This window comes from Lutra lutra, chromosome 13 (genome assembly GCF_902655055.1).
Source record: "Lutra lutra chromosome 13, mLutLut1.2, whole genome shotgun sequence".
Taxonomy (NCBI): domain Eukaryota; kingdom Metazoa; phylum Chordata; class Mammalia; order Carnivora; family Mustelidae; genus Lutra; species Lutra lutra.
Window position 1 is genome coordinate 2,228,100 of NC_062290.1, and position 14,130 is coordinate 2,242,229.

The window sequence follows — 14,130 nt, forward strand, 5'->3', positions numbered from 1 at the left end:
TCTCTCTCTCTCTGCCTGCCTCTCTGCCTACTTGTGATCTCTGTCTGTCAAATAAATAAAATCTTTAAAAAAAAAAAAAAAAAAGAATCAGAGCATTCACTTAGCCACTGGCTGTGGGGATGGACGCACCACTTGTCTCAAGCACCCCCGGGACTCTGCATTCTCTCCGATCAGATGAAGGTGTTTGTGAGCCAGCACAGAGCCAGCCATGGAGAATGAGATCGAGCCACATCTTGCCCCAAATATGCAAACCAAGATGCTTTCCGTTGCCATCACCCTTGGAAGGCGTGTACTGGTCTGTTTTAGCCAGGCCAGGAGTGATATTCAGAATCGTATAGAGACTGGAGGGAGGAAAGAGAAGAGTTTTTACGGAAGCACCTGGAAGACACTTTGAAGAGAAAGCAAGCATGAAAAAGGATGCTTTTGCCCAAGTGACTTTCTGGGAAACGAAGTGAACTTAGGTCTGAAAGATGCTCCACAGGGAGAATCAGGGACTCTTTCATTAGGTCTCTGAGGGGGCAGGAGGGCGTGGGGGGACAGCCTGCAAGCAGAAGACGCATCAGATGGTGGTGTGAGTCCCCAGGAGGGTTGGCCATCCCCCCAGGGGACAGGGCAGCAGGGAGTGGAGAAAGGAAGAGCCCCCGTCTCTGCCCACGTGCAGAAAGGAAGAATCAGGTGTCCATTCGACCAAGTGACTTTCTTCAGTGTGTGCCCTCTGCACTGACTGTCAGCTCATCTACCTTCGTAGATTCCCGGATAGACTCAGGCTGGTGCCATCCCAGCCGGTGGGGCCGTCCTCTCTTCTGCTCACCCAAGTGTGGAAATTGTCACTGGGGCCATGTGAGGCATCTCCTGCTACCAGACCTTCAGGCAGCCGAGAGCCATGCGTGGGGGCCACGGACACCCACTCCCAGCCAAGCACGAGTACGCGCATATGGGGACATCGGAGCCTCGTCCTGGAGAGACCCCAGTGGCCTCGGCCCACCAGCTGCTGCACATGAAACCGTCCTTCCTCTTGCTTTGGCAGATGGTTTGGCCCGAAAATGTGCTTTGCGGACCCATTATCCTTGCCCCACTTGCTGGTTCACTCGACCTCGTTTTGTTGGGATGACTGTATAGTCCCGTGAGAACCCGTCATTGCGTACAGCACAGGAGAGCAGAAGAAGGATGGTATCGAGACTCCAGGGGGTCTAGACCGAATGCTGAAGGTTCCAGAAAGACCAGCTCGGTGCACTTGTCCCAGAAAACTTGGGCCTCAGGACTGCGGTGAGCGTAGCCTGGGAGGGAGCTGCCGGTCCGCAGAAGTACAGCAGACGTGGTGTGTGATAGGGCTCAGCGTTTTCAAGTCAGGAATCCAGCTTACAAACTGCAAGATGGGGACATTCTGTTCCTCTGCCCTGATGACATACGTCCACAGTGACTTGGAAAGGCAGATGGAATTTAGAATTCTCTCTGCCCTTAGAGATGTCGACATGGGAAGATCTGGCCCCCAGCCCCGGCGTGGGGTCATAGCTCTCCTTTCTCAATGATTGGCTCTGTCTGGCACCCCAAGGGCCTCCCAGGCATGTGCACGGCTATGCGGCCCACACGTCCACGCACTGTCCACCCTGCAGTGCTCGGTGCGGACGCCTACTCTTGGAGAGTGATGCAGGGTGTGAGTCGGGAGCTGCGGGAGGACTGTTTGGGGCAGGAATAACAGTCAGAAGGTAACACAGTCTCCTGGAAGTCCTGTTCCCTCGGCCCACTGACCACTCACCCAGAGCCAAGGCCCCTCCTGTCCAGGTGTGGTCTTGTAGGATCGATGACCTGCAAGGAAGTCTATGAGCAGCTGCTCATCTGTGGCGTATCCGAAAAGGGACTCCAGTAATCTCACATCAGTTTCCAGGAAAACCGCATGAACCTGACTTTGCTAGGTCCACACGGACGGGAGGAACCCCGAGTCTCACGGGCAGCGTCCTGACTGGGACGGCCTTGATGGGAGAGAGAAGAAAGTTTGGAATCCAAGACGGGAAATAAGGGTCAGAGAAGGTGGTGAGTAAGGTGGACCGAACAATTTGGGGAGTGTTATGGGCTGAATTGGGTCCCCCCCCCAAAAAGACCTATTGAGGTCCTCGCCCCCAGTGTCTCAGAATGTGACCTCATTTGGAAATAGGGTTTTTGCCAATGTAGTCAAGATGAGGACGTTCAGGCGGGTCCTCTTGCAACGTGACTCTTTTCCTTACAATAACCTTCTCATGGCCACAGAGACAGACAGACACCCAGCAGCCCACGCGACGTTGAAGGCAGAGAACTGGATCAGCTTCTACAAGCCGAAGCACGCCCCAGTTGCCATAGAACCACCAGAAGTTGGGAGAAAGGCCAGAGCAGAGCTGGGCTCAGAAGGAACCAAGCCTGTGGATGCCTTGATCTTGAACTCGCAGCCGCAGTGTGGGAGACGGTGGCCTGCTGCTTCTGCTGCCCGGTCTGTGGCGTGTGGTTGCAGGGACCTCACTCCGCAAGCTCCTGGGGAAGTTTGCCCTCATTCTGCAGAGAGTGGGGAGCACGGGGCATTCTAGAGCCAGCGGGGACGTGATCAAAGCTGTGTCTGGCGGCTGAGAAACGTGGCAGGGGAGGGACGCTGTGTAGCTGGGATTGGCAGGGGTGTCTGTCTGCTCTCCTCGCCATCGGCTCTGGCGGGGCCCCATCCTTCCCCGCAGGCTGATGATGGTGCACACCAGCGAGCTTCCTTTCTGCTTGTCATCTCCCCTTGGATGGCGGGCGTCCTGGGAAGGACAGAGCAGGCAGGCATGGTCTGTGTTGGGAGCATGAGGAGGCTTGCTGGTGAGGAGGGGCACACCACCGCCTATTCCCTGTCTGTGTACTTAGTGAGAAAGAGCAACCCAAACCTGCCCCCACACAGCACACACACACCACTGTGCAAGCACACACCATGTGCATGTCACACAGACACACAGACCCACAGTGCACACGCTTGCACACATAATAGCAGGCGCACACCATCCATACACACACACACACACATTTTGTACACGTACTTCTGGACATCCATGCCCTTTCCCCCACTCCAACTTCTCAAAAAACAAGTGCTTAGAAAAACACAAGATTCCTGGGCTTTGGGTAACTCTCCTCCCCGTAGAGGTAATCCTGCACCCAGATGCACACCTTGACAAATTGAAACTGAACTGGAAACACTCCAAGTTCAGTTCAAAGTGCTGTCAACGTAAGAAGACACTTCTTTTTTAAATTCCAATCTCCCCCTGTGTCTAGGACTGCCGTGTTTGCTCTAGCATCAGATGCCGAGGAGCGGAAGCAAGACGAAGCTTGGCTCTCGGGAGCGCTAAGCCCACGCTCAGGGAGAGCTCGGTTGTCTGGGCTCTTTGGGATCAGAAAGGGCATGTCTGTCATCTGTCAGCCCCGGCAGATTCTAGGGCCCTCTCCAAGCTGAGCCCTCGGCAGACGTGAGCCGGCTTGAATTCCAAGAGTTTCGGCTACTTCAGTTACGGATGGTGAAGTGCCAGCCACGGTCTGAGACGTTGGGAGCTTGTGTGCTTTCAGATGTAAATCTGTCACAGCTCCACGGTCAGCGCGTGCGGGCAGCGAGGGAGGGACTCAGACATTCCCAACAGTCCGACGTCAGGGATAGCTGACGGGAAGATGCTTCTGATGACACCAGACACTTCGGGCAACTGTCAGGTGTGGTCTCCTCCGGCCACAATTGCAAATGACCTTGAGAAGACCGGCTTCTCGGGAGCCGTGTGAGGCTATGACGGGAGCTCAGCTAGGAGGCAATGCTGCGAATAAGGAGGGAGAAGAAACGAGGTGGCCGCGTGGCGTGGGACTCACTGGGCTGGGTTCCTGATGCCCTCCCCTGGCCATGTCTGTGGGGGTCCTTCCACCTGTCCCTTTCTGGTGACCTTTGTCTTGGGCATCTGACGGCGTCACTGTGTGTCCCTCGTCACATGGGACTTGGAAAACTCGGGCGGGGAAGCAGAGTCTCGTGTGTGCACCCACATTTTTTCGCTCACTTAGCTTGCTGGTTCTGGACCCTCCAGGGTCCCTTCCCCCAGTGCCACCCTTCCTCTGGAGGAACATTTTAGCAACCTCAGGAGTAGGTCTTCTGGGGACAAATTGTTTCATTCCCCTTGTAGGAAAAGGTCTTTATTCTTCCCAGTCCTCGGTCTGGATTCAGACGCCACACTCGACGGTCATGCTGTTTTCCCCACAGTGTCCACGGTACTTCCTCTTGGTCCCGTGGTCTCTGATGGGAAACCCACTGTCACATGAGCTGGTGTCACCCTATAGGTGACCTGTCCTGTATCTCTGCTTTAAAAGTTTTTTTCTTTGTGTTTAGATTTCAGAAGCTTAACAACGGTGTGTCTCGGTGTAAATTTCTCCGTGTTTCTCCTGAGAATGATTCAGCTTCTTGAATCTGTAGATTTGTGTTTTTTGCCAAATTTAAGGTGTTCGTGTCATTATTTCTTGGAATGGCCTCTCTCTTGCAAGCTTTCCTCTCCTTCCAGGATTCCAGTAAGATGAGCGCTGGGTCTCTGTTACATGGGTCTGTAGGTCCCTACAGCTCTGATTATGGACTTGTTTTTCTTCTGGTCTGTCTGCTTTCTGTTGTGGAGCTGGGAAGCCTACTGACCTGCCCTCACGTTAGTGCTCAGCATACTTCTGAGAAAGAAACCACACAGGATGGATTCATGGGGTTAGTGTCCATATGGCGTCTGCAGTCATGGTTTAGAACCAAACGGTCAGTCCGGTGAGGGTGTCCCAGGCAAGATCTGTTTGAATACGGGACACAGAAGAGGACAGAGACTCGGGTCGAAGCAGCTTCAGGTCTGACAGATAACTGCAGCGAGAGAGAGGGCTTCCAGGGAGTGGGTGCTGAGCAGATCCCTGGACGGAGGGGGGCGGTCACCGAGTCACTGAATAGAAGGTCTCTGTGGAGTTTAAATCACTTTGCACCTAGAAGCGGAGGGATCGGTGCTCAAGTCTGGGATGCTCAGAGTTGAGCTTTCCTGTGCTGGCGAGCATGCGGTCCAGGACAGGACGGAGGTGTGGCGGCTGACGCGGGGGGAGGAGGAGGAAGAACAAGTCACGGGAAGGTGAGGTCCTGGCCATCTAGAAGGTGACCTGCGGAATCCACTGTCCAAACGAGGGCGCTGCTGAGAATGGAAGGGGAGCCAACACTCATTGCTCCAGGACAGCAGGTCTCAACTGAGGCTCTCCCGGAGAAGCTGTGACGTGGGACCATCTGGTCACCCAGGAGGCTGGTGGCCGCACTGTGGATGGGGACTGGACGGAACGGGGAGGGCACACAGCTGTGGCCGAGTTGCCTGTCTGCCGTGACTGAGGCAGCCGTGGCAGGGAGCGATGTGGAGGGTCAAGAGGCAGCTGGGAGCATCCTTCAGGCTCCGGGAGTCTGGGGCAGGGAAGAGGGAGAGGGAAAGTCTGGAAGGAGCAGGAAGAAGGAGCAAGAATCACCTCTACTTCCTGATCTTAAGGGATGTGGCACATGAGAAACAGCATCTTCTCGATATGTCTGCAGTAAGTGCACCGTGCCCAGGCGGCAGATAGGGTCTGAACAGGAGAGCAAAGATCAGAAGAGAATTCGGGGGTACAGAGCCCAGCAGAGGGCGTGGAGAACAAGGACGATGTGCATAGGGTCATCCCAGTACTTTTCGGGGCCCTGGGGGTGAAGGGTGTTCACACGTGGGCTCCTTAGACACCTCTCAACCGTGAATGCAAACAGGGGAAAGGCGTGATGGGCGAGGGATGCCTTCAGCCCTAAGGCTCCTCCCCAGGACGCAGCCCGTGGAGAAAGCTTGGGAGTGCGGGAGGGCAGGGGGAGGCTCAGCTCCTGTCAGGAGTGCCCAGGGCATGGGAAGTAAAGGCCCCCTCAGTGATGGGCTCCAGAGGAACCCTGCCCCCTCGGCGAGCGCAGTCTCTAACCCGGCGCTTTCCTTCCTATTCTGAGAGACCGGGTCTGTCTCCCGCACACCCTCCCGGCTCATTGTGCTCTATGTTTTAGAGGAGCCCTTCAGTGAGGCCACTCCTCCCCCCAACTTTTACTTTCCTGGAATCTGAGAATGGAAGAATCACAGTACAGCAATTTAACCAAAAAACAAAATGTAAATGAGCCGAGGAGATGACAATCGTCTGATTTTCTTTTTTTTTTTTTTTTTTTTTTTTTTTTTTTTTTTTTTTTTCCTCAACTCCCCTCTCCATCTCCCCTTGTCCTCCATGCTATTTGTTATGCTCCACAAATAAGTGAAACCATATGATAATTGACTCTCTCTGCTTGTCGTCTGATTTTCTGAATAAACAGTAAGTGTTCCGAGAAAACTTCACATTCTTCTCGGGCGTAAGACGGCCATGAAGACTTTGGGAAATGGGCAAGTGTTGATTTATAAGAAGAGTTTAGCACCTTGGGCTACATAATAAAAAGGGATATTGATATCCTCCTTCTCCGTGCATTTTCCCAAGAGAAGTCAGACTAAAACATTTTCCTATTGGCCAGAGGTAAAATCTCCCTGATTTCCCACATCACGTTGAAAGGGACGATAATCATCCGGATACGTTGTGTTGGTCCCGGGGTATGAACAGCCGGAGCAGGTGGTCTGAAGGCAGGGGTGCAGGTCCGGCAGGGGAATGCGGAATCCGTGTCCCGTGTGTGTGGCAGCCTCTCAGGCAATGGTCATGAATGAGCCTCATTGATGACACATGCTGGCTTCAAAGTCAATCATTTTCTGCCTGCTGGTCCTCTCTGGAAAAATCACACGTAGGCGCTTTCCAATACACCAATGGCCTGTGTACACTCACAACACATCGGACACCAAATATGTGGGTTCTTTTCACACCAACCATTTCTCCAACTCTGCAGGCGCCAAGTGGGTGTCCTACAATTCAGTTCAAATCTAACACTAACCGCCCAGAGTTAGCATGGACCCCCAAGTGTAAGGGCTCAGTCTTGAGAGATGCCAGTCACCATCCTGGGTGTTCAGGATACCCCCACTTCTGTCCGATTTGGCTACAATGACACGGGTTTCCACAGCTGCCCCCATTTGGGGCCTGCCAGTTTTCTAGAGCAGCTCACAGAACTTAAATAGGTAACCTACCAGCTAGGTGAAGAGATGCGTCGGGGAGGGTATGTGGGAAGCAGCATGGAGGTTTCCCACTTTCTCTGGGTGCTTCCCAGCACTTCTTAGAGTTCACCGACCCAGGAACCCCAGGACCCCATCATTTGGGGGTTTCTATGGGGATTGCACATGCAGGCATGAGGGATGAAGTCATTGGCTGTTGGTGATGAACTCAATCTCCAGCCCCTCCCCGCTCCCAGGATGGGGGTTGGGGGAAGGGCTGTACATTCGAATCCTCTGTTCGGGTCCTGGTCTCCGTTTTAGCCCCAAGCTATGTTGGGGCTCCCTGCCCCTGTCGTGGTCATTGGTGTGAAGGAGGCTTTTCGTTGTTTTCGTGCCGGCCGGCTCCGGAAGCACGCCGTGGAGGTCGGCTTAGCACACCCGCTGAGATCTATACGGTGTTTAGAAAATATAAGGATTACAGAATTAGTTGCCAACTTTTGAAAACCAGAAACAAAGTCTCACATCTAAATTATCCAAGCATGAGTCCCCCTTTCGGAAAGCCGTGGGAATCAGCAACCTCGTGCTCCCCATCTCCCACTGGGCAGGGGCCGGCCTGGGCTCCCGAGGCTGCTAGTCCCCCGTCCCTCCTGCCCTCATCACTCTGAGTCACTTCCGCTGACGGATCATCCCTGCGGACAGCTGAGGTAGCCAGTATAGCTCGCAGACGACACTCGTCCTGCCAAGCGACTCACAGGTGACTCTTTCATGCCGCAGGACACGGGTAAGCCTGCAGGTCCTAGGGGCAGCTGACTGTCACCTTGAGTGTCCACTCCAACGGCTGTCTGCTCCTACTGTCCCAAGGAGGTCCCGGTACTGGGAACAGGGACACGAGACATGTGGCCCCACCCCTAGCTCTGTAGTGAAGACACTGGCCTGCCTTGTGGTCCCTGATTCTCTCCTGGGGCCCGCTGGAGGGATCACATGGATGTGTGTGTATCTCATGGCCAGTGGTCCCTTCCGGATCACTTAGGCTAGTGACACTTGCTTTACGCTGATTTTAACTACTTGTAAGGCTCCATCTTTACCATATTTGATCTGTACAAGCTCTTTGTATAAGAAGACAAATGTAAATAAATAAAATGGCAACAGATACTTCCAACCAGAGTGATTTCAGAGCGCTGGGGTAGGCTGAGGGAAAGGCTTCCCTGAGGTCTGATTTATCTGAAACGTTGTATAAAGGGCCCGACCTCGAGGACCACCTGCTGTCTCAGTAGCTGAAGCACGTCCGTGTGGGTCAAGAGGGTGGAGGTGGGCAGAGGGCAGAATCCGAGCCTGGAGAGGGCCAGGGGGTCTGCCCATGATAGGCCCTGCATGCACGCCGTTGCTACAGAATCTAGATGGTGTCGGAGGCCAAGGGGCACGTGGAAAAGATGTGAGTAGAAGAGGGGTGTCATCAGGTCTGCTTCAAGGACACTCCCCTGGTGTGAGGCAGAAGGAAGGGAATCACCTGGGAAGAGTGGGGAATTAACCAGCTATGGCAACGATCTCTCCAAGTTCATGTCACCTCCACTCCAGATAACAGCGGACCGGCTGATTGGGACTGGTGCCCACCCCACCCCGCAGAACGTACCCCGGAACCCTGGTCCCACACACCAGTGCGTCCGCACCTGTGTCACTCTGACCCACTCAAAACCAGGGCCCCCAGTGCCCACCACGCAAACTGTGGAAAAACCACGCTATATTCATGTCACAGAATAGGACACAGTCCTGAGTAGGACCCACGGCACGGAAGAACCCCAGCCTCCTGCTAAGCCACACAGGGAAATAAAACGAGAACGAAGGCATAGAGGGATGTGCTCTGCTCCCCGACGGCAAGCAGCAAGTCTGCTGCTCTGAGATGCCGATGTCGGTGGTGGAACTGCAGAGCGGAGGGAGGAAGGGAGCCCCTGGACAGCGGTGCAGTGGTCGTCCCTGGGAGGATGCAGGGCATGCTACCCCAAAGGGACAACTCAGGGGCTTCTGCAATGCTGGAATGTTCTTCCCCCTGACTGCAGTCCTGATTACGTGCTTGTCACGTGGCCGTCACATTTTTGGTATGCTGTGTATCTGAGTTTTATGCTAGTCCCTTGTGTGTCACATGCAGCAATTGTGACAAGTGATTTTTAAGGAGACATGGCGGGCTCTGAGCTGAGGTGATGATGGCGAGAGGCGAGTGAGGGAGAGCCCAAGGGTTGTCAGGGGAGGGACTGGGAAGGGGCAACAGGTCTACCCGGGTTGAGTCATGGGTGGGATGTGGCACCATTCACCAGGGTGGATTGCAGAGGGCACGGGTCTCTCCGTGTAACCAGAGAGTGGACGCAACCAGTGAAGCATCAGCCTTGCCTAAAACGACCTCCCCAGGTCCACTAAGAAACGGACACTGGCTGGCCAGGGCTCAAACTAGAGGGATGGTTTAGAGTTTCAGATGTGGAAACAGCCGCGATTAACTGAGGGCGTTGAGGAAGGGGATGTCACGGTGTGTGTGTTGTCTGGGATGGATTTGGCAAACATTTTTAAAAAGCCTTTGGAGAACTTCTGGAGTCCAGCCTTCGGTTTTGGCCGAACGGCGGGGACGGAAGCTGCTATCACACAGCAAGAAATACAGGACGAAACTGGAGATGAAACAGCTACTCGGCTGCTTTTGAAGAAGGTTTAACAGGAGAGAAGGAAGTCGGTGGTTATCTCTGGAGACACCCGCATTCACGGGGCTTCTTCCCGCTCCTCTGGGAGGTGCTGGCTCTGTTCCGTGGACACGGCATGGCTGGAGGGAACGCTGGAATTCCAGAGCCCAAGTCCTGGGATCCGCCTGGAGGAGGAGAATCGCCCTCCCACTGCCAAGGGAGGGACGCCGGCCAGCAAAGGTCAACGTGAGCTCAGGAAAGGGAATCCTAAACCTCTCTGATTTATTTTAGACAGCCATGAAAACGCACAGGAGTCAGGAGTCCCAGGAGATAAAGTAAACGACTTACGTGCCCTTTGATGACTTCCTTCCGAGCTCCAGTCCCGAGCTTCCCACATTATGAACTTACGCAGAATTTACAGGTTGTGAGGGGCTGAGGCTTTGGGGAAAGAGTAGTGCATCATCAACGGGCCTCCTCCTTCATACTGCCGCCATTAAGACGGTTTAAGATGTGCAGAAGACCACAGATTGGTCAAAGGGCAAATACCCATGGTAAAAGGCAGCAGACTTCCCCTTCAAAGTGAAGCAGCCGCAGGAGAACTGAACACGCGGCCTCTGTGCGGGTCGAGCTGATGTTTTATTCACTCATCTGCTGTGATTTGGAAAACCAAAACCAAAAAACTCTAGCTCCGGTTACAATTTAAAAACCAGAAGGGATCGTATTTCCGGAAAGCATATCCATCCAGTAGGTGATAGGATTAAAGGTAATTTTAACTGTCTTCTCCAGGCTTCTCTTTCTTATCTGATTTTACTTAACAGCAGCCGTGTTTACTTGTACAATACAAAGAAAGAAAAATGGAACAGCTCCAGACTGCCTTGCACTCGACCAGACTTTGAGACGAGCGCACGGATTCTCCGAGATGCCCACACACATGAGCTCCCCTCCGCGGGGATGTCGGGCAGCCACACTGGGGGGCTCCCACACACACGAGTTCAAGCAGCCAGAATGTGTGCTGGCATGAGGGTTATCGGTTACAGGGGTGTAAAGGGTGCCAGGAAGAGTCGTGATCTCAGCTGGGACTTCCCGCCCACGGATGACGCAGGACAAGTTGGCAGTGAACAAAGTCCCAACCAAAACCCCAAGGGCCCTGGGGATATTCTCCACGACTCGCCGCCACCTTCCATGCGGCTGGTAGGGGTACCAGAACACCCGCGGGACAGAGCAGGTCTGAGTGCCACAGCGTCCTCAGTGGGGGCTAACTGAGGGAAGGAAGCTCACGGTCCGACCGTATTTCTGCAGCAGCCGGGATGAGCCCGCTTGTTAGGCTTGCCGAGAGTCAGCTGTGTTTTTGCCAAAGCTGCGCATGCCCGCTCTACTTGTTAGTTTTGTTCATTCGTGCCAGCGAACGGTCATGACCACACCCATCGGGTGCCTACGGGCTCACGTAACACTCATGACGCTCTTACCGTAAGTTCCATCGGCGCTCTGATTCTGTTCTCAGATGTGGTGCAGATAGATGAAGTGAACGCCCCCCACAGTCACCCAAATTCTAAACTGAAGCAGGATTACGGACTTTCAGGAGAACAGGCTCATCATATCTGCTTGGGGGAGGGTCCCCGGGGATGGAACACTTGGAGCAAGATGACCTTGGAGTCCAACTCCTCGTGTGAACAGTTTACGAAGCAGGCTCCTGGGGAGAGGTCAGGTAGGTACGGATGCTGGAGCGTGGAAGTGGGGTCAAGTGTGCTTTCTAACTTCAATGACCCCTGCCGTGTGCAAAGATCTGTTTTGTTTTCCAGCAGTGTCCTGCTGTTTTCCTGGGCTTTCCTCCTCTTGCAGCTTCTGATCAAGAAACACTCCGTCGCTCCTTCCCACCCAGCTCCTCCGCACATCCCAGCTGCCATAACAGTCCCCGCACATCCCAGGCTTGGTGCTCAGACCCAGGAGGTTTCCCTACTGCTTCTCTGACTCATCTCCCACACCATGGGCCCCTTGAGGGGCCTTTGTGACTCCGAGCATCTCAACAGAATCAGAAGCTCTTGGCAGGAACGCAGGTCTGCTCCAAACCATTCCATCCTGTCCAGGAGCAGAACGCCTGTATTTCCATCCTAGAAAGAAAGAAAGCAAAGAAATGCCTTAGCGCGATGGTGGTATTTCTGTAGACATTGTTGGTTCTGTTCATGCCAAGGTATTTAATTCTGAGATTTTTGTCAGTAGAGTGTTGGTGGTGGTGTTTTGAAAAACCAATGCTATCTTGTTATCCCCAACAATAGATAATCACTCTAAGGAGACATAAATTGGTTGGGCTGAAAGGAAACTTAGAAACTTTAGTAAAAACCTTTTTCAAGATAAAGAATCATGGGCCGCAAAGAAAGATAAGCATAGTAAGACTAGGCTGTTTTCTTTTATTTCTCTAGGCTTTACTTTGTGTCTCCCTCTTCTTATGATGTAAAAGTTTTGAAAAATGTGGTTCATGGGGAGGATCATTCTGATGGATAGACTTCATGATGTGTCTTAGCGAATGGGGAGGGGACACCAGAAACAATGTCCCCACATCTCTCGGCTGCTCTCAAAACAGCTTTCTGCTGGGGCAGTGTCACTGCCAAGGCCACCAGCCTGGGGACAGCTGCCTGCTTAGGGGATCAGAGGGGCTGAGGTGGGCTTGCATTCTGCAGTTATTGGGGGAAGGAGCAAGAGGAGGGCTCTGTCTGCACAAACACAACACCAGGGACATGGACAAAGCATTCAGGATCCAAAGACACAGGAAAGACAAGGCATCCTGCCTTCCTTTCTTCTCTCTCTCTCTCTCATCTAAGCCACCACAAGCCCCACTGCTCTAGCCCCCAAATATATCTCAAATTCATCCACTTTTCCCCATTTCTGCTGCTGCTTCCCCACCTCTTACCCCCTTCAGCTCATGCCTGGACTAGTGCAGTAACCACCTAAAAGTCCTTCCCACTTCCCTTCCTGTTCCCCTTCCAGCGACTCTGCTCTCAGTGACCATGTCAATTTTTTTATCACAAGCGTGGCCATGCCACTCCTCAGCATGAGCCTTCAGAAGCTCCGCTTGGCATGAGGAGTGCACACCACGGTCACACCTGGGCTTGTCTGTCCCTCCCCATTCTCTCCTCGTGCTACCGTCCCTCAGCTCGGCATCCCTGCCCCGCCAGCCTCCTTCCTGCACCACCTCACACCAAGCTCCTGTCACTCCAGGGGACTTCTCCAGAGGGAAGCCCCCTTTGGCCCCAACACACCATCTGCCTGTCTGGCTCCAGATCCCAGAAGTCTCAGCTTAACCGTCCGCCCGAGTCATTCAATCACAGGGTGTGTGTGAGCAGACTCATGTCCGCTTCACCTCCTTGCGTGTAACAGGTCACCGGTGGGTTGCCTGGCAAACACCTGGCACTCAATAAAGGGCTTCGCAGATAGAAGAAGAAATGCATGAATACATACATGTTTTCCATTTCCAGTGCTGAGTGAATGGAACCCAGAGGGTAGAATCTCTTCCAGAAATTCCGTTCAAAAATCCTCAAAGAAGAGCCAAAAGGTAGAAGCCACCCACATGTCTATCATCGGCTAAGCCAGAAAACAGACTGTGGCATGTGCCCACGATGGAATATGATTCAGCCTTGAAAAGGAAGGGACTGTACCAGACGCATGGACCTTGAAGAAATTATACTAAATGAAATAAGCCAATTGAAAGAAAAATACTAGAGATTCCATTTCTGTGAGGTGCTGAGTGCAAACTCAGACACAGAAAGTAGAAAGGGAGGTGCCCCGGGCTGGGGGAGGAATGAATGGGGTACTAGGGTTATCAGGTACGTATTTTCAATTTTGCAAGATTAAAGAGTTCTGCAGAAGGATGGCGTGCGACATTGTGAATGTACTTACTACCGGCTGTGTGCTTAAATGGTTGAGATGGTACGTTTCAGGTTATATGTATTTTGCCAAAATTAAAAATTAAAAAATCAGGCACCTGGGTGGCTCAGTTGGTTAAGCAACTGCTGTCGGCTCAGGTCATGATCCTGGGTCCCGGGATCCCTGGAGTCCCACATCGGGCTCCCTGCTCAGCAGGGAGTCTGCTTCTCCCGCTGACCTCTCTCATGTTCTCTCTCTCTTATTCTCTCTCTCTCTGTCTCTCTCAAATAAAAAAAAAAAATTAAATTAAAAGATGTTTATGTCCTGAGTGACATACAATGATACATCTTATATAGGATGCATTTATGCAGACAAAGAGCTCTCGTTTCCTAAAGGAATTAAGATTGCAGAATGGCGGGCCACTGTCTCTACCGCCCTCAATATTGTTGGAAGGATTAAGTTGTTTACATGACTTTTGCAATATGGGAATTTATCAGAGTTTTAAAGGGACGCAGCAGGTTGACGTG